The sequence below is a fragment of the Pseudopipra pipra genome, chromosome 3 (genome assembly GCF_036250125.1).
Source record: "Pseudopipra pipra isolate bDixPip1 chromosome 3, bDixPip1.hap1, whole genome shotgun sequence".
Classification (NCBI taxonomy): domain Eukaryota; kingdom Metazoa; phylum Chordata; class Aves; order Passeriformes; family Pipridae; genus Pseudopipra; species Pseudopipra pipra.
Window position 1 is genome coordinate 59,680,373 of NC_087551.1, and position 22,500 is coordinate 59,702,872.

General features: G+C 40.1%; 1 long non-coding RNA gene across 1 annotated transcript; it reads right to left on the reverse strand.

The window, feature by feature from the left end:
* Positions 1 to 4,110: 4,110 nt before the first annotated feature.
* LOC135411632 (uncharacterized) lies at positions 4,111 to 21,783 on the reverse strand. Its single transcript, XR_010429239.1, has 4 exons — positions 21,258 to 21,783; positions 13,900 to 19,574; positions 9,304 to 9,400; positions 4,111 to 9,081 (listed from the first exon to the last, which is right to left on the reverse strand). It is a non-coding gene; the product is annotated as an uncharacterized LOC135411632 (long non-coding RNA).
* Between the last annotated feature and the right edge of the window lie 717 nt (positions 21,784 to 22,500).

Sequence of the window (22,500 nt, forward strand, 5' to 3'; positions counted from 1 at the left end):
TTGTTTTTAGCCCTCGCATTTATCACAAATTTATGTTTTGCACAGGGAGATTTAGTCCTTCTGCTCTAAAATAAGACATCATGATAAAGAAAGAGGAAAAGGAAGACAGAATTAAAAAAAAGGTTTCCCAAACTCCTCTCAGTATTCCCAGAGGATATCTCAGCATCAACTGGAAAGTTTCACAAGCTTCCATGAACATCAGAGAGTAAACGTTCATTTGGGCTATGGCTTTGGTAAGTCAATCTGCTCACACTTCATCAAGAGTGTCAGGGGATCCTGATAAAAAGATAACGATGCTGTGCACTGGGTAGAGGAGAACATAAATAAGCTACCTAATTCGATTTCTTTTAACATTTCTTTATATCCATATGCTCAAATCATATCACACCAGCCCAGCCTTTGTACTCAGAGAGTTCCTCCGAATTGGATTAGGTAATGTATTTCTTGACATGCCTTTGGGTTTGGTTTTTTTTGTGTGTGTGCTTATGCATTATTTCCCTATGACTGTGTTTTTGTATAGGCAGGAAAACAATTAAACGTTGCTTTTCCCAGGCGTTTTGCTAGAAAGCAAGGTCATCCCCTGACAGTAATTTGCTGTAAAAGCTTGTGATGAATAGATGAATTTATGTGTAAAAATGTGAGAGTATTATGGAAGAATTATTAGTTACCATTTCATTTTAATGCCACAGACAGCACTGAGTTAGCAGTTGGCAGGCAGAGCATGGCTTTGTCTGTTGAAAGCTCCATGTTAAATCAAAGGTATAACTCATCTTTCCCACTGGAAAGGTCACTTCTGACAGTCACCAGGCCTCACTCTGAGCTGCTGAGCAGAGGGCAGCACAGGAAACGAGGCACATCTCCAAATGCACAGGAGACTGCTAATGCACCTTGCTTCAGCTTCAGAGAAAGGCATTGAACTCTATTTGGCTTGCCCAGATGATGAATACTAAAGGTAAAATCCCAACAAATCTCAAGGACACTACCCCAGGGAAAGACTGGGTCCTTCAGCACCATGAACTATGTTCCTCTCACTCTGCATAACACAGCAGACATATTGCCCATATTTCTTACACTGAATAAGAAAGTTCGACATGGAAGGGCTGTCTGTCTGAGATATCTGTAAAGTACCTGGTGTTCTTCCCATACATGTCGGTGAATTGATAACAGTAGTTTTAATTTCTTTCTCTTTACTGCTGGCAACCAAGATGCTTTTATACAGACAGATATGATACTGTGTACCCTGATGGTTTATACACTAGGCAAGTAATGCTCTGGACATTGTCCACTGCTCTCATTTACTTAGCTCAAGTTTTTTCATGAATTATTTTGTACATATGTATTATACAACTGCTTGCTGCACAGCTCTGGCCCATGTTGTTGCCACATCTTGGTGGACAGCTCTTTTTTCTCATGCAGTGCATACCCAAGCAGGGCTGCTGGCTACACTGCAGCTGATACAGTCCAGGAGGCAGATATTGGCCACAGCTGACCAAGGAGGCATAGTAGGACCAAGGCAGGGAAAGACATCCTGCTCCCCACTTCCTCTCTCTCCCTTCTACTGCAGTTCTTTCCTCAGTACACACTCCTAGACTTGTCCAACTCAAGTATTTTGGTGTCTCAATAACATGAGGACAGTTGTTTTGATTTATGGCATTTTCTTCTTCCAGTCTGAACTGAACAACGTGAAAGGAAACTCAGGAGAGGAAATCCAGAAATAAGATCATGAACCATCAACAAATGGCAACTGTCTTGCTCTCATGTACAGTAGGATCCCTTTAAGCTATTCTACATGTAAAGTGAATGCATGGAATGTGCAGAGAAAAGAAACCTCATGGCAACAGAATTGATCGAGGTCATTGCTCCTCATATTTTCATTGAAGTGTGGTTAAATCATATTTTAGCCCAGACTCTTATATCTCTATTCAGAAAAGTACTATGGTACTGCTATAAATGGCTAGGATCTTACCCTATTACCTCTTAACTGGTTTGAGGAAAACAAAAGGCATATTTTTAAAAAGTCATTTCTCACTGTAAGAGCTCTGTGGCTGGGTAGTCACAGAACTCTGGGGCAACATGCTGAATGATACACATCTAGATAAAAAAATACATGGGCAGCAGGATAGAGGAATCAAATGCTTTGCAGGAACAGTGTAGATGAATGCTATTTCTACATCGAACATAGCAGGTGAATTTGCTTTAATTAATGATAAATTAGACCTGGGGAGTGAGCCAACATCGGTTGTGAAGTTCCTAAGCATACAATAATTTTTTTTTTTTAAATAAAAAACCACTTAAAATTCAGTGTGCGTTCTGCTGCTGGAATGATGAAAGACTATGAAACACAAGCATTCAGACTTTAGGATGTCTGTAGGTACTGTTGTGATTTGAACAACATGGTGCTAAGTATATCAAAATCCCATGAAGGTCTATAATGATTCTACATACTACATGTCTAGTATCTGTAGTACTTGGCGAAATTTAGCTCTCGTATATTCCTAGTATGCAGGCTGAGGTTTCAAATTACTGATGAAGCCTTCTGCTTCTTTAAATGTAGTATTAAGAATATCTTTGTGTTCTGAGCAATATCACCTTTTTTTAGATCTGTCCATTCATCATAATATTGTGCCAGGGTTTCTTAGGTAAACTTGATTGACAGACACCCATCTTTATCCTCTGCATGGCTGGAGGTCAGCACTGGTGGAAGGTAATGCTTTTTTAATTAGCTGCTAGGGTATTAAATTTCCTTTGTGTGGATTGCATGTTGCATTCCTGCGAGTCACTATCTGAAGAGACGGTCTTTGCATTCTATGTTTAGTGTAACACAGACAAGTGGAGAAGAGTCATAAAAGATTCATATCAAGGATGTTTATGAAACATCTTGGATCTAGACAATGTCCAGGTTTTCCAGCAGTGACTATAAGAAAAGAAAAACAACAGCATTAAAATGATAACAGAATCAAATCCAAAGACACACTTTACAGCTTGCACCAGGAATCAAAAAGTCAAAATACTGGCTATAAATTGTGGATGCCATCTCAAGTCCTTCACAGACACTGACTCCTCAGCTAGAATCAAACAGACCAAAAAATTTGTGTGCAGATAGGGACAACAAATTATCTGTTCAAGATGACAGTAATCTATAGAATATCTTTGTACCTGGATTTATGTTTACCTGAGATCACCCAGTGCATAAATAGGTCATGGCAAGAGCTCTAAAAATTTCCAACAATCCTCTAATAAGGTAGGGGTATTTTTAAGGAAAATGCAGTAGATGTGAATATTTATACAAGACTGTTTCTAATAAGCTTACAGTAGACTGAAGATGAAGGGAAATTGAAGAATAAATGGAAAGACAGGGCTTCATCCTCCTAAAACTTATCTAGAATCATTTGTCTTCATGCAAATGAAAATATGGACTAAGCTCGGCCTATGATAAAAATTTTTGTGAGACTCCAAAACTCAAGGACTTCCTTAGTAGTATTCAGCCAACTGCAGTTTAAGGAACAATAGCAGGTCACTAGTGCAACTAGTACTGAGGGTACTATTCAAAATGGGTTTTACCAGAACCAAACAGTGTACTTAATGTATGAATGCAACAGTGAATTTTTGTAAAAATGTCCCTTTTTTTTTCTAGTTGGAAGTTCCACCAATAAAATATTATCATAATTAAGTACACCCATAAAATTTTATCATAAATAAGTACTTCCTCCTACAACTAATTCAATAAAGCTCTCTCTCAGGCAGGTACTCATTAACACTTATTTTATCCCTGCAATTCAGAAAAAGTTGAACAAAATGAGGCCATACATTCTGTGCATATAAACAGTGAGATCTGGCCTTAGTTATACCCTATAGCATGTAGAAGTATGTGCATATGTTAGGTGTAAACATTCGTAAATATACTTCATCCTTCCCTTCAATAAGTTGACTAAATGTTTTCACTGGAACTGGAGAATTGCTAGTTGGAATAACATTTCCTATGATAATGTCCCAGTGAGACGGAGAGGCATAGGCAGATGATAAATGCTGCTTGCACACAAATTAGTCTGACTGTAAAGGAAAGGGCATTACAGACAGGACTGGAAACACACTGATCTCTAGCTAGGTCTAGCTAGTTTTCTAGCTACACTGCAGAAAACTAAAGAAAAATGCCTAATAATGTCCAGGATAATCAAATGATGCTGCAAATAGGTTATTTTGAATCAAACCTACAGGATGTTCAGAGAAGTTTGTAAATGACTCTGTCTGTTTCCCCAAGCATATTCTTTGTGAATAATATCATGTGATATGTGTCATGTGTGAAGACAAACTTCTGTAAGATATTCCAAGGTTTTATCAGAAGTTGAATCTGTTGCCTCACTTTTTCCTCTGGTTTTACACGTGCACACACAGAATCATAATGCTTATTAGTAGAATCTATGTGCAAAATTTTAGGTAAGTTTAACAAGTTACTTTTGTTTGTATGTGTATATGATGTTGGGAAAGGAAGCTATAAGAGGGGGAAATAATATCTATGTGTACTGCTCAATTTTTTGATAATATGGAGACCATAGTTTTCTAAACAAGAATTTATTGTTAATGAAAAAGGAGACAAATGAGCGAAATGTAACTTAAGTCTTCATTTCCTATTTTTATAGGACATTTTAGAATTTCGAATTTCTTTTTTATGGCTTCAGAGGTTTGTTTAATTGATTTTTCTATTACTTACTTTTCCTAACCTGTTGGTTTTTATATAGCATCATGACAAGTAATATCTGTGTGCACTGATTTCTGGATTCTTGGTTATTGCCGGCATGTGTGTACAGTGTAAAAAACACGGTGTCTGTGTTTTAAATATATAATACACTTTTTGTTTGAAGATAGGCTCCAAGACTGAAGGTAGCATGTCAGTGGTGGGGCAGGATATTCATTGGATTTTTTTTACCTGTTCTTTCTGTAGTGATTCTAATTTGGAAGAGCAGAAAAAGAAAAGTTGTCTTTACTTTTCCATCACGCTTATTTGGCTTGTGGAAAATGCAGGAGTCTTGCTCAAGATTTATAAACAAATACACCATTATGTTCCTCATTAGTTTGAAGAATACCTGTATAAGTGCTAGCTGTCACATACAATAAGTACCCCCCTCCTTTTTTGCTTATATAATAATCCCAGCATTCAAAAGACTAATCACTACACACTGATATACAAAGCATCTTATTTCCTCGTCAAATTTCCCTGCCAGGCTTAGCCATGCTTGTCAGCTTCCCAGATCCCCCTTTCAATACCTGGTTTATTCTTAGCATCTTGCCAAAATGCATTCCTGGGAGTAAACCATGGAAGAATGAAGTTCTAATTTCTTTATCTCACACAAGAAGAGTTTTCTACCCATGCTCATGGGAAAGGTCACAGGCAATTTTGGTTGCAGGTTCCCTTGAAAGAAGCAAGCATGTACGGCACATTGGGGCCCTTTGTCTATAAATACAGATGACCACCAAAGATGACAGAGAGAAAAAAAAAAGGAAAGGAGAAGAGAGGAGAGGAATAAGATTAAGAACAAGAAAATGAAAAGAAACAGGAAAAAAAAGAAAAAGAAAGAGGGAAAAAGAGAGAAAAAGAAGGAAGGAAAAAGGAAAGGAAAAGGAAACCGAAAAGGAAAAATAGGGGAAACAATGAAATTGATCAAGTAACAACACGATCTTCTCTATTAGCACTAATGTCAGCTATAGCTTCTAGGTAGTGCCAAACTGCCCTGTCCTCTAACCCTTAGCTCTTTGGTATTTTTCTGGTCAAAGCTGAACCTCCCCAATTTTCCTGGACAGGGAACCAAGGCAAACACTGGTGTGCCTAGCTCACACCCAACACAATGCAGAAGGCCAGAGAACCACACATAAATGATCATGGTTTATCTATTCTTTGGATACATGTGGCTTGCAGGTTCTGATGCAGCATGAAGCACTGTGCCTCAGGTCTGTACTCTTCAGCAAGTTTCAGCAAATCTCCATTGAGTTAAATCAGTATATCCCTATGGAGCAAGAGCTGAAAATGATCATTTACTGACTTTCTAAGCATTGCCTAAGTGAATTAGGGATGGATTATTAGATTCACTAATGAGAGTCTGACTTGTGTTTTCTTGTAAAACTAAGCTTATTGATTTCACATTCTTGCCTATTCTTTTCTGATGTTTTATTTATTACTAAAACACTCAATTATTATATGTTCCTTATATGATGTAAATGTCACGGTAAACAGAACAGCAAATGGAAGGAAGAGCCATAGGATTTCAATATTGTTTCACCTCCTACTTGATGTCTGTCATGGATTTCACACAGTAAGTTCTGCATCAACCTGAAGCACAGCCCTCAGGAAGCTAAGTTGCAGATGCCTTCCTTCCCCATAAATACACCTCTGGTAGTTCCCAAGCCCACACTTTCCAGGCACATTTAGAACACAGTGCAGGATTCGCCAGCTCCTACCTGAAAAGTATTATTTTCTCCTGATAACAGTATATGAAAGATAAAACACGTTGAGATGCTGTGTTTCTCTCTGTTTTCTAATTCTGACTTTCACCTTATTTATTTGTACTAAATTCCTAGGCAAGTCCGGTATAATAGTTTACTATGTCAGGAACTATATTACTAATTTTCTCCACTGGCAATAAAACAAACATTCTTTGCAGCTTTGCATTAAACCTACCAAAGGAAAGGGAATTCTCTTCAATAAGGCAAATAATCCTGGATTAGACTGGATTAGAACTTCGCTGTTTTACTCAGTGTAAATCAAAATTATATTCACTATATAACCAATGACCTACTTAGAAAACTACGATGACAGGTTTCTATGACCAGGGATTTGTGGTTTTCTTTAAAAAAATTACTCCCAAATCTTGACAGTAGGATGAGTCTAGCTCTGTGGAGACCAAGGGGAAAAAAACAGGTTGATTCACAGTGTTTAGACTATGTATATGTGGATAATGCTTCTGGCTGACAATCCATTTTAAAAGGAGGAGACAAGATACAAAGGCTCCTTCACTGTATTGAGGTTGGACCAAAGAGTGGTGCAGAGACAGAACAGCTCCTTCACAGCTAAAGACCATTCTCAATTCTCCCTCTCTCTTGTTTTTATCTCCCTCTCAAGTTACCACATTTTCTGTTCCCCTCATGCCAGTGCAGTAGTGCTGAGGACAAGTGAGATAATGCTTGGCCCAAATCCAGGCAATCATTTTGGAGTAATTAGTTTAGGTACTGCACACCCAGCCCATATTTATTTTTTTCAGGTAGGTATCAAGTTGCTTACATTACCTGATTACCTGCCTGTGTGTGGATAGCCAGCCCCAAGGTTTAGGTAAAGCTTGTCCCCAGGTAGCAAGTGAGGGTTTAATTGAACATATCAGTTTGGTTTGGGAGATTTGGCTCTGCTGCAATGACTTATTTCTCCTCCTTAGGCTGTATGCATTCTCCCTGTTGCAGTTCAGCTTTTTTGGCACTTTTAGACCAAGAAAAGAGTCCATGTTGTGATGACCTTGGAGCTGCTGTTAATTCTGACATTGTTATGGGGTTTTTTTGTTCTTCCATTTATTTGGAGAGTTGGAAAGAGCAATGTGCATTATGAGGGCTGAGCAATTTTTCACCCTGAGGAACCACAGGCACAAGCAGCTGGGTGTGCACTTTTCAGGTGAATGCTGGGGTTTTTTAAAGGTACACAAAGTGCACATCCCACGCCTTCCCACTAATTTCACAGAAATTAGGCTGTTGTGTATCAGAAACACACATTCAGTCCCCACAGGAGAAATACTGTATAGGGACAGAGGATGACTGCCGTTGACATGCACTGTACACAGATGGCTTCCTTGTTCAGACAACTTTTCCCACTTTTACTCCTTTCCTGACCTATCTAGTGATTCCTGACCAATCCTTTGCCACACTTGCCCATGCACCCCTCTAACCCAGGGTCTTCTGAGTGTACATTAAGCAGCAATAATGTCTTGCCCATGATGCTTTGCTTACACACCTCCTCCTTGACCATAGAGGACCCCTCAAAGTGTAGGAAGGAGCTTTATCTCCACCTTGTCCTCAATTCACCTCCCTGCTACAAATGTGAGCGAGGCTGCAGCCTTATGCCAGCTGTGAAGGTAGCCTTGTGCTGTGGATATATTTCCACCAGGAATTGGCCTGAGGCTGCTAACAGTTTCACAAAGACAAGAAAAGAGCTAAAGAGCTGTTGGATGCTGAAGGCTTCCAGCCAATACTAGCCTGGATCAGGTACAGATTGGCAGCCTCAAGGTGCCCAGCTCCAGTTTCCCATTACCAATTCCCCTGAGCTGCTCAGTCTCCCATGGTGAAAGCTCTAATTTAGGAGAAATCCTGTAGGGCTGCATTGTTCTTGTCCTGCCTGCTTTGTTTCCAATTTTTAGCAGCAAGACCATGATGTCTTGCAGCCAGCTGCCCGCTGGCTCTTGGGTGAATGTAAGCAGGCATCCAGAGAATAGTTCAGCTCAAGAACAAATGCTCTGGTCGCTATTTATGTTCCTAGAAATCAGAGCAAATAACAGTATTTCAGTCCCATTTCACCTAGCTGATTAGCTTTGCAATCAGTGCGTGAAAGAACTTGAACTCATCAGCTGCTCTGAACTTTGACTAGTATAACCCAAGCAATGGGAATAAGAGTGAAAAGGCAATTATATTTCTTTATACAACTGATTGCAAAGAAAAAAATCAAATATATTTGCAGTTAGAAGTTGATTAAGCTTGGAGCAGAGGTTCAAGCTGTTCTTGCAAGAAAAGGTAATTATGTTAATACAATGTTTTTCAAGAGGGACTTTGGTAATTTCAGTGTTCCTTGATTTCTTTAGAAGGCCAGGTTCTAGGCTGGCATGAACAGATTATTTCCCTCAAAGCTGGCAGAGCTCTTATAGTTGCTAACAGCTGAAAGTCTTGCTCTGCACTACATCAGTGCTATTATTAAATTACAATTTTCATCTAGTAAAACTAAGTAGATCAACATGGTCATGGCTGGCTCCATGTTTTACAGCAGCATAGTAGAAATTGGATGCCACTTTCCTGTGGACAAGGGTCTATCTAGGGACAGGATCCTTCTGCCAATGAAGACTGTAGGAGAAGAAAGGCATGTTTAAGATGGAGAAATGGGGGGAGCTGGGCTTCTTGCTGCCCCTACAGCAATCAGGGGAATAAAAGGGTAGGAGCGTGGCTGTTTCAGAGGCAACTATAATGTCCTCATGGCCAGTGGTAGGTACCCCCACACCCTTGCCCTGTGCCAGCCCCAGGCAGGCAGGTCCCAGGGGAGTGCTACATGAGCACTGGCAGGATTACCTGACTTAAAGCAGCTCTTTTTTCATTCAGAAGCAGCCTTTGTATTAGAGATGGGCAAAAACCAGAGGTCCGTATCAGCTGGAGCAGAGGGAAGGTCCTACGATTAAAACGAAAACATTCAGCTTGATACATGTTGGATTTTCTGGGCTCACTTTATAACTAAGGAACGATGGTGAAACAGACTCCTGATACTACAAGCAAGCCTCAATTTCATTACATTTTTCTAGCAAAATAAATGCTGATGGTTTCTCTTTTCCTTCAACTCCTTTCTGAGCTCTTTCATTTTTTTTAAGAATCCATACAAATGCATTTGTTGGATGCATTTTCTGGCAAAATGTTAAAGAAGGTAAATAATGCAATAATTTGTTTCTCAGATAATGGGGCTATATCTGAAGCACAACTAAGAAACATCAAGATGAGTTTGCATGGGTCAATGAAAAAATCTGGAATGGAAAAGCCCAAAGACGTGGAACAGTGGATCACCTTGTCCTCTAACGCACTACATTGCATGATAGCAAGTTAAATTAGTTAGAAAGACAAGGATTTGTAGTTTTTTAAAAACAAGCAAACAAACAACAGAATTAGCAATGGATAATCCAAATTGTGCCAATTGTTAAGAAAACCATCAATAGGAATATTGTTATTTCTCACCAAAAACAGTGTCAGTGGGGAAGATATACTTCTTGAGGAATAATCTGAATGCAACAAAGACATAATCTAGTCATTATTTTGGATACAGTTTTCTGAGTGCTTGTAGGGTATAGTCTTATGACTGAATTTGGTTTTGCAGCAAGTTTGACAGTCCAAAATGCTATGTTATATGTATTTTATTTTTTGCTAACCTACTATTCAATGGAGAGATTAGAAAAGGATGTAAAAATCATCAGACATAAGGTCTGACAAACCGTTCATCTCAACACCCTGTAAAGATAATTCTCAGCCATCTAAAATGCGTTGAAGAGGTTCTGGCAGATAAACAGACTGGCAATAAAAATCTCTAGGGAAACCTTGATTTCCCATAATTCCTAAAGAAAGAATGGATTATAGAAAACAACAGGCTGCGCAGGTGTACCATCTTCAGTACACTATTTAAATCTCAGTGTTGTCCCTGAAAAGAAAGTGTTCTGTTATTCCACAATAAGGGAAACTACAGACAAGTGTAAGTTTGCTCAGGAAAGAGCTAAATAAAAACAAAGTTTTGTACTTTAAAACCAGACAAAAGAATCCATTAGAATTTTTCCTGTTGTCTGTAAATGTTCAAAATACATTTGAAAAAGAAAATAACTGTGAATAGACAGAAACACTCTGAGGCACTGTTAATCATTGATATCTTCATGATAGGTTTGTCTGCAGTAGCACCTTATACCTGGAGAAGAGATATGTTGTGCAGATTTAGGAGCTGTATGGATGGAAAAACATCACCTTGAGATCTACAGTTCCTTCTGTGTGTTTTTTATTTTCTGGAAAAAAAGGACCTCACAATTACTTGCTTATGGTCCATATTTTGAAAATGGGATGGGGAAGAATGTTCTGTCACTTCCTGCCCTTTGGCCGTGTTAAAAAACAGCAGCTTCGTAATCATTATCTACAGCACTCCTGTCTCCACTCACTCATCTGGATCCACATCCCATGTAGCTCATGGAGGGACTATGGAGAGGCTCCCCTTAAGTCCAATTTTAGCATGTAATCTACCTATACTTAGAAAATAGATTTTTTTTTTTTTTTATCTGACCGTATGCAATAGAGAATTTCTGGTCACTTTACAGCCTCTGTTCAGTTTTAAAAGGTTTGGAATTAATCAGCAAACTTGGGAAAAAACAAAATTGGGATGCTTTGAAGCTAACTCTAACTCAGTCATCAATTTGACAACCAAGTAGTGCCTGCTCTAACAACTTCCTACTCCTTCTGTCCTAAATACTTTGTCTATTGCAGTTTCCTAAAAAAAGACATCTCATTTCATCAGTCCAACACTAACATGACTCTTCTCCTCCCTACTAGGTAAGAGGGAAGAATTTAATACACTGGAACTCCCCAGTAACTAAAGGTTACTTTAGTCTTGACAAGAAAAATTTTGACAGAAGAGAGAAATGGAGGAATCTTGTGAATGTTTGGAGTCATTAAATGTACAGCCGGGCACCCTCATATCTACTGTTACCAATTAACAAAATCCTGGCAGAAAATTGAGGAAACTTGCAATCCGATTCTGTAAATATTCATCCACGTGGGAAGGGCTGCACAGCTGAGTGGCCTTAGTGAGTTTATTGCCAATACCCATGTGCATAAAAAGTTCCCTATGTGCTTAAGCGCTTGCAGGAATCCTAATCTTTGCCTGTGCTGTCCACAAGTGTCTGACACGAAGAACACTTCTGAGACTTTTCATCACCTGTCATATTTTTGTAAATTATCCTAAGCATTTTAAAGTTTTCGTTATTCCAGTAGTTACCATGTTTACATGTAGACACACCAGATAGGTCATGGTATTTGACTTTGGACTTCTTTTTAATTAGTTTTGCTGACCAAGGACCCACTGTTGTTGAAACAGATGTTGCAGCCCAATAATAGCTCTCAGCTGCCAACAGCAAACTGTGGAACTCAGCCCCTCGCCATGCAGAACAAATGAGTGCAATAAGGAGCCGGTGAGCTCCAGACAACAGGGACAGGCACTCCACAACATATGCATTTACCAGCTCTATCTCAAGGCACATAAAATTTCAAACCTTTTCTTTCTCATCTGCAACATAACAAATGAGAAACTATTTCTCAAAAGTGCACATAATGCCACAGAATAAATACATTCTTTTAGTTCCTTTATCTTGCATATTTGTTTAACTACCTTAATTTTGCTATGAGTCACATGCAGCACAGATCAGACAGGCTCTTCCAGACTTGGAAAGAAGACCTAGTAAAGCTCAGCCTGAGGACTCAAATGAAGCTTCCAACCACTCATGTCCTGTTGAGACAGGTACAGAAAAAAAACAATAACACTTGCTCTCTATGGCAAAAATTCATTAGCTCCCCTGTGAACACACCTTAGTTATTCTTTAGAAGGACAGAGGTTCTGAGACAAAGTGCTGATCATCCTAAATCAATATTCTCCCCTGTATGATAACAAGATTCCATTTTTTTCTGTCTTGTAGTTTAAATTGTTACTGTCCAGTTTATTTGTAACCTTCCTAAATCTTTTAGGCTATTTTTTTCACCTAAGAGTTATCCAGTACCATTAGCCCTCCTTATGTATGTCATTTTATACCATTAATAAAAATATTTCATTGATCAAGTACAGTGTTGATCTCCGGACATGTCTTTGTACCTGTTTGTCTTTCAAAAAGATCATTACTATCTTGCTTAGGTTGAGTGGCTGAATGGTATATTAATTTACTCTAGACATAATGATATTGTAGAAATAATGCATTTCTGCAAAGATTTCTAACCCATGTGAAAAAGTAGGATTATCAGTAGACATGGCTACTTAACAACAGGTGAAAGCAGTCTTGAAAAGCAATGATGTTTATGCATTGCTGGTGGAGAGCAAATTAGATGACAGCTTGTTGTGTAATATGGTGTGAAATTACAAAAAAACCCCAAGAACTCATAATTCACACGGTTACAGAAAACACAGAGCCACTAATTCTCATGTATAGTTACAATAGGGCTCAACTTGGGAAACTGTTCATTTTTTAGTATTTTAATACCACAAAAATGCCAACAAGTCACAAAGGACTCAAGAAAAGAAAAAAAGAAAAAAAAACAACAAACAAAATCAGTTAAGGGAAAGCTGAGGAATGAAAGACTGCTGGGTTAGCATAACATCAGTGATATGGGAGTGACTACATGATGGAGGCAAACAGAGCATCCAGCTGAAAAATGGGAGACAGGATGCAATTCTGCAAATAACTTGATTTGGCTAAGCTATATTTTCTATCCTAACAAGAGGTTTTCCAGCACCGTCAGGGAGATTTCCAAGTTCCATCCATCACTTCAGAGTGCATCTAATTTTGAATGTCACTGTGATTTGTCCCAAAACCCCTTCTGATATCTCAGCATTATTATTTACAACTATCAGAAGTGTTTAAATCAGAAGTAGATAAACATCAGGGTGAAGAAAGGTCACCAGGCTGCTGGAAAAAGGAATAAATCCATCTTTCCATCATCTCTCCCCACCTCCTCCTTTCTGCCAGTGCAACCACACCATGAATGGCTGCTTACAAATGGTTTAGGCAAACCAACAGTCTCCCCTGGCTCACCTGAAGACCATACAGTCTCCAAGGACAGCAGGAAGAAAGCACCAAGCTCAGGCAGCTGAAAGAACCTGCCATGGGGACACCTTTTCCTGCCAGGGTGTCCTTAGTGCTGAGCAGTGTCAGGAACAAGCTATTGAGAACTCAACTGAATGAGGAGTCTGCTGTTTCCTCACATCCTCTATAGCTGAAAAAAAGGTGGCAGTAATATTTGGATATCCACTAAATCTATGAGATCTTGATTTTGATGGGCACAGTAAAAACAAAACGAAAAGAGAAGAATTTAGAACAAATACTGGCTTGGAAACCTTTCTATAACACATATATAATACATAAATCTGTCTAGTAAAGCAAGTACCTGATAGATTAAAAAGCTTGTTCATTCCTGATCTGGACAAAGCACAGTAGACCACGGAAGCCACAGTCTTTCTGCTCTTCCTGACAAATGGAGTTTTCTCTGCTCATGGTGATTGAGAATGCCACTCTGAAGATCATTTCCCAACCTCACTGTTTTGATCAAGTTACAGCTCTCTCTCTCTTTGCCTCTCTGCCTCATCGAACATAAGCTAGGGCGCTTCATTTCCCAGCCTGCTCTTGTCTTAGAGTCAGCAGCAGGAGCTTGACTCCCCCCTAATCCATCTGTGTTGAATTTTTACATTTGTAAGCAACCACATTTGTGTGACTCTTGACATTGGGAAGAGTTTGCTGTAAACATCCACAAAATAATATTTTTTCAGACCTTTTCTTAAAACCCATTTGCCCTTATGCTCATGGAAGAATCCAGTAAGGCTTCTGACAGGCCAAGACCTCTGCTCGTCTGGCTGACAGACCCTGCCCCTACTTGTACTCCCTCTGCAGTGTCTTTATTCTGCAGTTCTTAGACTTGATACCACGGTCTTACAGTGGTGACAAAGCCAACCAAGGGTGCTCCTGCTTCACCCCAGACTTAAGCAGAACAGAGCTCAAGATCAATCAAACAGTTTACTGTTTCCAGCTTGTAGTAGCTTACCTGGCTGTAAGCGCCTATGATTCCCTACAAGTCAGATCTTTCAGGTGGCCCTATTTACAGTTCCCAAAGCATAATGCGTTCCCTTGACAGTGCAATGGCATTTAGAGGCACTAACATGGAAGCAATCCCCACTCAAAATTGTAGAATGGAGAGCTTTAAAATGAACTGTAGAATTTTCCTCTCATGCAACAACTTTCCCCACTCTTCTACAAAAAAGAGTAAACTCTTTTTGTTTGTGTAAGGCTGCATATACTCAATCCCCAAGAGAAAGAGAAAAAGTAAGAGGAAGAAAGAAAAAGGAAGGAAGGAAGGAGGTGGGAAAGAGAGAGGGATGTAAAGAAAAATAGAAATTAAGGTATCCTGCATATGGCAGGAAAGTATCTGGGTCATGTCTATAGCAGAGAGAATGAGGGTCACATTCCCAGAGATGCATAAATGTTACTCCTAAGACAGCAGGTATGATTAATTTTGCTATCCTAAAAGGAAAGGTCTCATTTGGACTCCCTGCCAGCAAAGTAGACAAACTGTATTGCAGACACGTATGTAGAAAAAGAGTTTTCTATTCCACTTTTATTTTGCTGATGGTTGCTTAAGCATGTGTGGACCTGGCTCCTGCAGCATCCCAGAAGGCTGGCTACAGGGTCCTGGAATGGACAAGCACAGAGGGATCAGCATTGCACTCCAAGGTTGAGTGTTAAACTGTTGTGCAGAGAAAGAATTTTGAGCACATTTAATGCCGTAATCTTAGTCTACCAATAATTGTTCTACTGCTGGGGAAGTCTGACACAGATAGCCGCCTCTGCAGGCACATGTCTCCAGGTTAAAAAGTGGCAAAGGATGTCAAATGGAACATAATGCAGCAAGATGGAAATGGGAATCAGAGTAAAATACGAGAGCAGTGCAGACTTGCTAGTTTTTACCTTTCTCTATCTAACCCACAGATCTGTAGCAGTTTTTAAAGGTATGTAACTTGTTTCTGCATATGAGTGTTTTCAAGTGCAATATATGCTCTTTATTTTCATGCAGCGAGCACTTAACTTAAAATATCCATACATCCTTGTGTGCCTTGCCTATTAAAAGTACCTTAGAAATGAACTAAGCTTTCTTGCTTTGAGTATAAGACAGTAACTAACTGAAGGCAATTATGAAGAATTCTCTTTTACTGGCATACTATTCCTTTAATATCTTTCTTGAGGATTTTGTTTTTCAGAGGTCTGTGGGACTTTTTGCTTTCTTCTGGAGCATCTGGAGGAGGTCAGCCCTGGATCCAGATTTCAGCCTGGAGAGTAGCACAAGCCTGTTCCAGGAAGGCAGTTCCCCTGTTCCTCAGAGAATTGTCCAGACTTTAGAGGTTTGTCTACATTCTTCTCTGCTGTAGCTAGGTGTGTAGTCAGGCATTTTTGTTTTCTTCTCTAGCGCAGTACTACAACATTTCTGCATTTTTATATTTTGAAATCTATCCTGTATCCCTGGTGCTGTTCCTTTCCCTGTTGTTGGCATCCACAAGCACGTGTAACAAAACCCAGGAGGTATTTTCAAGGACACTTGTTTTTCTTCCCCAGACTGCACTCTCGCAATTGTAAAACCTTCCTTTTCTCTCCTAGTGCTGCAGTGATTTCATGATACACAAGAAAAACAGTGATATAAAAGCATCTTTTCATTCCAGCATTTTCTCTGCCCTGCGTGCCATGGCCAGCAAGCTCAGAAGCCCAAACGTTGAGTTTTTCCAGCAGAAGCAAGCTCCAAGATCACTCTAAATTACAGGGAGGGGCTGAGCAGAAGGAAAAGAAACATTTCAACTGGAGGTGAAATCCCTCATTAGGTTAGAGGGGCATTTTCTCCAGTAATTTGGGTGAAGGCTATCTTGCAGGCACAGTAACTAGGAAATTAAATGAATCATCAAGAATAATAACATAAAGGGTCCCACGCTTGGGTGACAACAACACCATGCTATAGGCTTGGAGCAGAGTGCCTGGAAAGCTGCCCAGGAGAAAAGGAGCTGGGGTGCTGGTCAACAGCCAGCTGAACATGAGCCAGCAGTGTGCCCAGGTGGGCAAGAAGGCCAATGGCATCCTGAATTGTATCAGAAATAGTGTGGCCAGCAGGACCAGGGAAGGGGTTGATCCTCTGTACTTGGTGCTGGTGAGGCTGCACCTCGAATGCTGTGACCAGTTCTGGGCTCCTCACTACAGGAAAGAAATTGAGGTACTGGAAAAAGTCCAGAGAAGAGCAACTGAGTTGGTGAAGGGTCTAGAAAGTCCTATGAAAAAGGGCTGAGGGAGATGGTGTTGTTTAGCCTAGAGAAGAGGAGGCTCAGGAGAGACCTTATCACTCTCTACTACTACCCAAAAGGAGGTTGTAGCCAGGTGGGAATTGTCCTCTTCTCCCAGGCCACTCATGACAGAACAAGAGGAAATGGCCTCAGGCTGCACCAGGGGATGTTCAGGTTGGACATCAGGAACAATTTCTTTTCTGGAAGAGGCTGTCCAGGGAGGTGGTGGAGTCACCATCCCTGAAAATGTTCAAGAAACAAGTGGACATACTGTGGTTTAGTTGACATGGTGGTGTTCTGTCAAAGGTTGCACTCAGTGATCTGGGAGGTCTTTTCCAACCTTAATGATTCTTACTATGTGATTACATCCCTTATAAATCAACTAAATTTTTCTTATTAGAAGTTACTTGATCTATGAAACATGTAGGTCTGGGGCAATAAAGAGTGAAAGTTGATATTAAAAAGCAAGGGAAAAGGGAGAATTAAAAGCAAGGTGAGGGAAGTAGATAGGAGGCCAACTGTTTCTGTGTTATGCCCGGTGGAAGCCAATAGGTCTTTCAACATATATCTAGACCACTTTTTTTGGATTTTAGAATGAAATTAAACAATCCATGTTTTGTTTTGGGGAAGGCACACTGAAATTACTGTCACCATCATACCAGCAGAACTAATCATAATTAAAATTTGAACAAGAGACAAGGCCTTATATTAATTCTTGAAGAAATGATGTGCAGTTTTCCATTCTGAAAACGGAAGTGTTGTAGCCATATCTATAGATAAGTTTCTGTTGCACAGAAACACAACACAGAAAAGGTGCTTCCTTTTTCTCTTCTACTGATCTCCCACAATAGCCTGTCCAGCAAGCCATCACCTTGCGTTTTGGTCATGCTGTTATGTCCGCACAGAGGGAGAGCCACGCTTGGGTATCGCCTTGCATAAGCACACCATGAGGGGAATAATGCCATTAATCAAAAATGTTGTCTGGGAAAGAGCTCAGTATAAAGTATGACAGGAGGGTGCAAACCTCACCCAAGAGGAGGTTTCAGTACTCTGTCTGCTGCCTTGGGCTGCCCTCTGAAGGCTGAAGACAAATCCACAGCCCCTGATGTAAAACATTGCTCTCGCCCTGAGCACATTATTTGGAATGAAACTCCAAAGTTTTGCTTCTGGGTAACACTGGGAAAACAAAACAAAGAGAGCATAACTTGCAAAGGTTTTGAAGAAGAAAACCTACAAAGCCTAAGGGGACCGTATGTGGGGCAGCCATTAACAAAAACCACATTAACAAAAACCCTGCAGCACCGAAGAAAACTGAAATATCAAAAACTGTCTGATGTATACTTTTTAAAAAGTGATTGTAGGAATTAGGAAAACAAGGAGTTTTAAAGAAAGAAAATGTTGGCACCGACTGTATTAGTAAGTTAAGCTGAACCACTCTGCTTTTTGTCTGCCTGAGGCTTAGAACAAGTTGGCGCTTTATAAAAGAGATTCTGACCTGTATTGTTCTTACGCTGTCCTTCCCTATGACTGCATTGAAGAGAAACATCAATCGTCCACCCTATGGCAGATACAGGCCTCTTTGTCCCTACTTAGCTCAATCCATCTATAGCAAGGCTTTGTATGCACTAACCATATTTACTCATTGTACTCATTCATAGTTTTCTTCATTCATGTTTCTCCTTATTCACATTTGTAAAAATAAAGCATTTCAGCAACAAACAGTTTGCCTATCTTGGGAGGGAAAACAAAAGCACATATTTTTCAGTAGGTATCACACAGGCTTATTCACAGTCCACATTGCTGACTACCTATTCTACACTATTAGAAACATGATTGAAACCATTAGTTCAATTTTAATGAACTCCATGTGCCAGTTGAGTTTTTTCTCCTGTAAAGAAAAATGTCCACCATATAATCGCACACACACATCATTGAGATAAATCCCAGTTTGGGCCATTTCTCAAATGTTTGGTTTAAGAGAATCCTTTCTAAAAAGATATTTGTGAAAAATAAACACAATTACAAATACATGATTGATTCTGCTTATTGCTTCTGCTAGGCATGAGGAAATGTGTGTGCATGTGTATTCATTTATACAATGATGCTCACAGCTACAGCGAATTATGGCATGCTACAGCCTTGAATGTACTCTAAACCAAAATGCTTTCTCAGCCTGATTTCCTAAGGAAATGAATCTTATATCAACATGAGTAACTTCTGAACCCTTTGACCTACTTCAGCTAAATTTGACAGAGGTGATAGAGATCTCAAAGATAGCAAAGCTCCCACTTGTGTGGGAAAACAGGTGGCAGGTTAAAAGGAAATCCTATTATTGCCCACACCCTGGGTATGCAGCAGCACGACCTTGATCCATGTTAGACTTCAGAGCATCCAGAGGGACTCCAAATCCTCTGTTAGGCACTCAGTCCTATTAGAAAACCCAACTTGAGTTTCATGAACTACCTGCTTTTGTTTAAAAATAAACCATCAAATACCTTCTTTGTTGATGTGCTCTGTAACAAACGAATTTCTTACTCCATTAATTTATCTGCCAAAATAAGATTTCTACAGTTTACTTGTGCCTCTTTTGCACAGTAGGTAGGATTAAACTAGTGATTCTGTTTCTGCACTTCGTAGATGAAGTTGAGGTACAGAGAAGTTAAATGTGCCCTTCGAAGCTTCTAATGGTTGACACAGGAACTGGATCATAAGACAGTGATGTCTGTCCTGCCTTGTACAAGGATTTCTGAACCTGATGGGAGAAAAAAAAAAAAAGCTTTAGAAAAGCCTCAAAGGTTTCCGGTTTGAAAAAAAATTCCTATTAACATTTGCCTGTGTGGATGCCATTTTGCTTCCTCTGCAGTCCCAAAGTATTAGCAACCCACTTTATTAGTGCCTCTATTAGCAACCCACTACACAAAACCAAACTGTTTGAAGTAGGTTTTATCTCTACTTTCAGATGAAGGGTTTAGCTACTCACTGGCCAATACTACTGGTGAGCTAAACCCTCTTGTTTTCACCCTAAAAAAATGCTACAGTCAGGGCTGAAAGGTCCTTTCCCACCTGGATACCAAGGCAGGAGAAATTTGTTCAGAAGAACAATACTGCAGCTGGTGTGTAGGAAACACAAAATAGGATTCTGTATTCTCTTTGCTCACCGTTATTTTTTGCACTAGTATGGGGTCCTAACGTTCCTAGCAAAAACAGGGTGTCATAAATAGCAGAGTTTAACTCAGTTACAAGTCACGGAGCCCATATGACATGAAGCCTAATGGAAGGTAAAGACAAGACTCTTGTTCACGGGGTATGGACCTTGATCTGAATACCTAAGTGCAGCAAGCTTGAATTTCTCTTCGTTTTCTGTAGGATATTCTTTTTTCCCTCTTCTGCTACAGAAAAGAATAACTGTTTGCAAAAGGAAATTATCTAGAGCAGAGTCTTTACTAACAGTAGAGCAAGGAGAAGTGCCTGTAACTCTCTCAGTGGCGTACAGGTATCACCTTTGACATGTGAGAGCATAGATGAGTTCACCTGCATATGAAATTTCTCCCTTAGTTAAGGTACAATGATCATTTAGAAAGAGCACTCTGATCAAAGCTATGCACTTGTCAGCTGGCCATCTTCAATTAAAGGACTTAAAAAATATTTTACCCGTAGAAGATAATCTCTCAGAAAACTGTTATAATTCAGTATTTAACCTATTTTTGAAATTACTCTGACTTGAATTACAGTAACTCCGACTGAGATGGGGCCCAGATGCCAGGCACTATACAAACACCTAGTAAGAAACTGCGGCTGCTTCTAGTCACGTACATCCTGATCCTGCAAATATTTAGGACTGAGTTTAACTTTACTACTGTCAGTATTAACGGAGCTGCTCAGGGAACTAAAGGTAAAGAGACGAGACCAACAAAAGCCAGACATTTTGAGACTGAAGTGTTTAGGTGTCTAATTCCCAATGGTCTCAAGACGTTAATGTGGATCTGGCCTCGTATGACTTACTGACATCAATACACCAAATCTTAAACAGACTCAAAATAAGTGCACACATTCACATCACTTGTCTTCTGTACGAGAGCAAGGCTATTTCCTACCATTTGCTCAGCTCTCCATGCACTGAGGGCTGCCAGTTACCCAAAGGAAACACCTTTGTTGCACTGAGGCAGCAGTCAGTGGAGAGACTGTCCCTTGCTACAGCCACTGCCCATAGCAGTATTTTAAAGATCACTGTGGATTAAGACAGTGGAGACATTTCTTTCTTCTCCCCCCCTCTCCCTTCTTGTGAGGCTGCAGGCTGAAGTCCCCCTCCCCACCACATTCTCCCCTGTTTTCTCCCTCTCTTCTCTCACTTCTTTAAAAATACGGTTTTCTTTCAAGTCCTCTACAGTTACAGTGTTTTGGCCATCAAAGTCCCCTCCCAGCCATTTTCATTTACCTTGTGACTCTGACCCTTTGTAAGGCTGAGGATTTTCAGAGTAAACCGATCCCTGAGGTCCCCAAGGATGTTATTCTCATTTATTCACTCAGCCCTTTGAATGGAGCAGCCTGGGGTTGGCAGTGGTTCAGCAGCCCTGCATTCAGAGAGTACACAATTCTTTTTCTTTCAGAGGCCTTTCAAAATAAGGCCCAAGGTTTGCTGAGCAGCTTGAAGGGCTGTCAGTCACACAGCAAGCTATGTTTCACTCCCAGACACCACTGGAAGTGATGAGCACAGAACAGAAAAGAGCAAGAAGCCCACAGTAACTGAAAAGGGCGATCCCTCAGGGCTGTGCCTACTTTGCCAGCGTGGCACACTCTGGGGACATCCATATCTGCCACTACCGAGCCCTGCACCAGCCTGGTAAGGTCCCTGAGCACCAGGACAAGGGTCAGACTGTGGCCTCTACAGGAACAGCTGTACAATGAACACTCCCTTTCTTCAGGTGCATGGTGGACTGAGGGAGCACCTCTAATGCCATCTGCGCATCCACTGGAGGTCGTTAACTCTGACAGCTGGTCCTACTTTTCTGGAGGGAAAAGATCACTTCTTTGCATTTTCATTGCAAAATGTTTGGGAATGGTCCCCAGGGACTGATAAGACAGAGACACGTCTGTGAGTGTCCCAGAGGGAGGGAAGACTGTAGGAAAAGGCTTATGGTTATGTACCACTGTACCTGCCAACTGTTGTGTCACGAACGGCTAAAATTACCAGCCAGTCAATTATCTGATTATAGAGAGCCTTTCATTTGAGATTAAAAAGAAAAGAAAAAAAAAAAAGGAGAGGAGGGGAAAAAAGAAAAAGACAAGAAAAAGAAAATCCTGGCTGAAAGCAATCTCTCTGCTAGGTTACCAGCCTTAGTAGACATTGCATTCTTTGCTTTTTACTTTTGGCAGTGACGAACAGCAGAGTTAAAAAAAAAGTCAAGAAACTTGGGGAGAATAAATATTTTGCATTAATCAAACATTTTTCTACATCTCTTTCATCTAACACAACGTGTTCTCATTTATCTCCCTTCTCACAAAAAGGCCTTATTTTTTAAAAGAAAGAATGACTGCCTCTTTTACATATTTCCATTTTAGTTCAACTGATTAAATAAGGAACCTTCTCCAGGAAAGTTATTCAGGTTTCATTAGTTTACAGTTGCCTTGGAATCCCTTTGAATTACAGCAAGCATAAATTAACATTCTGTCAGCTAACA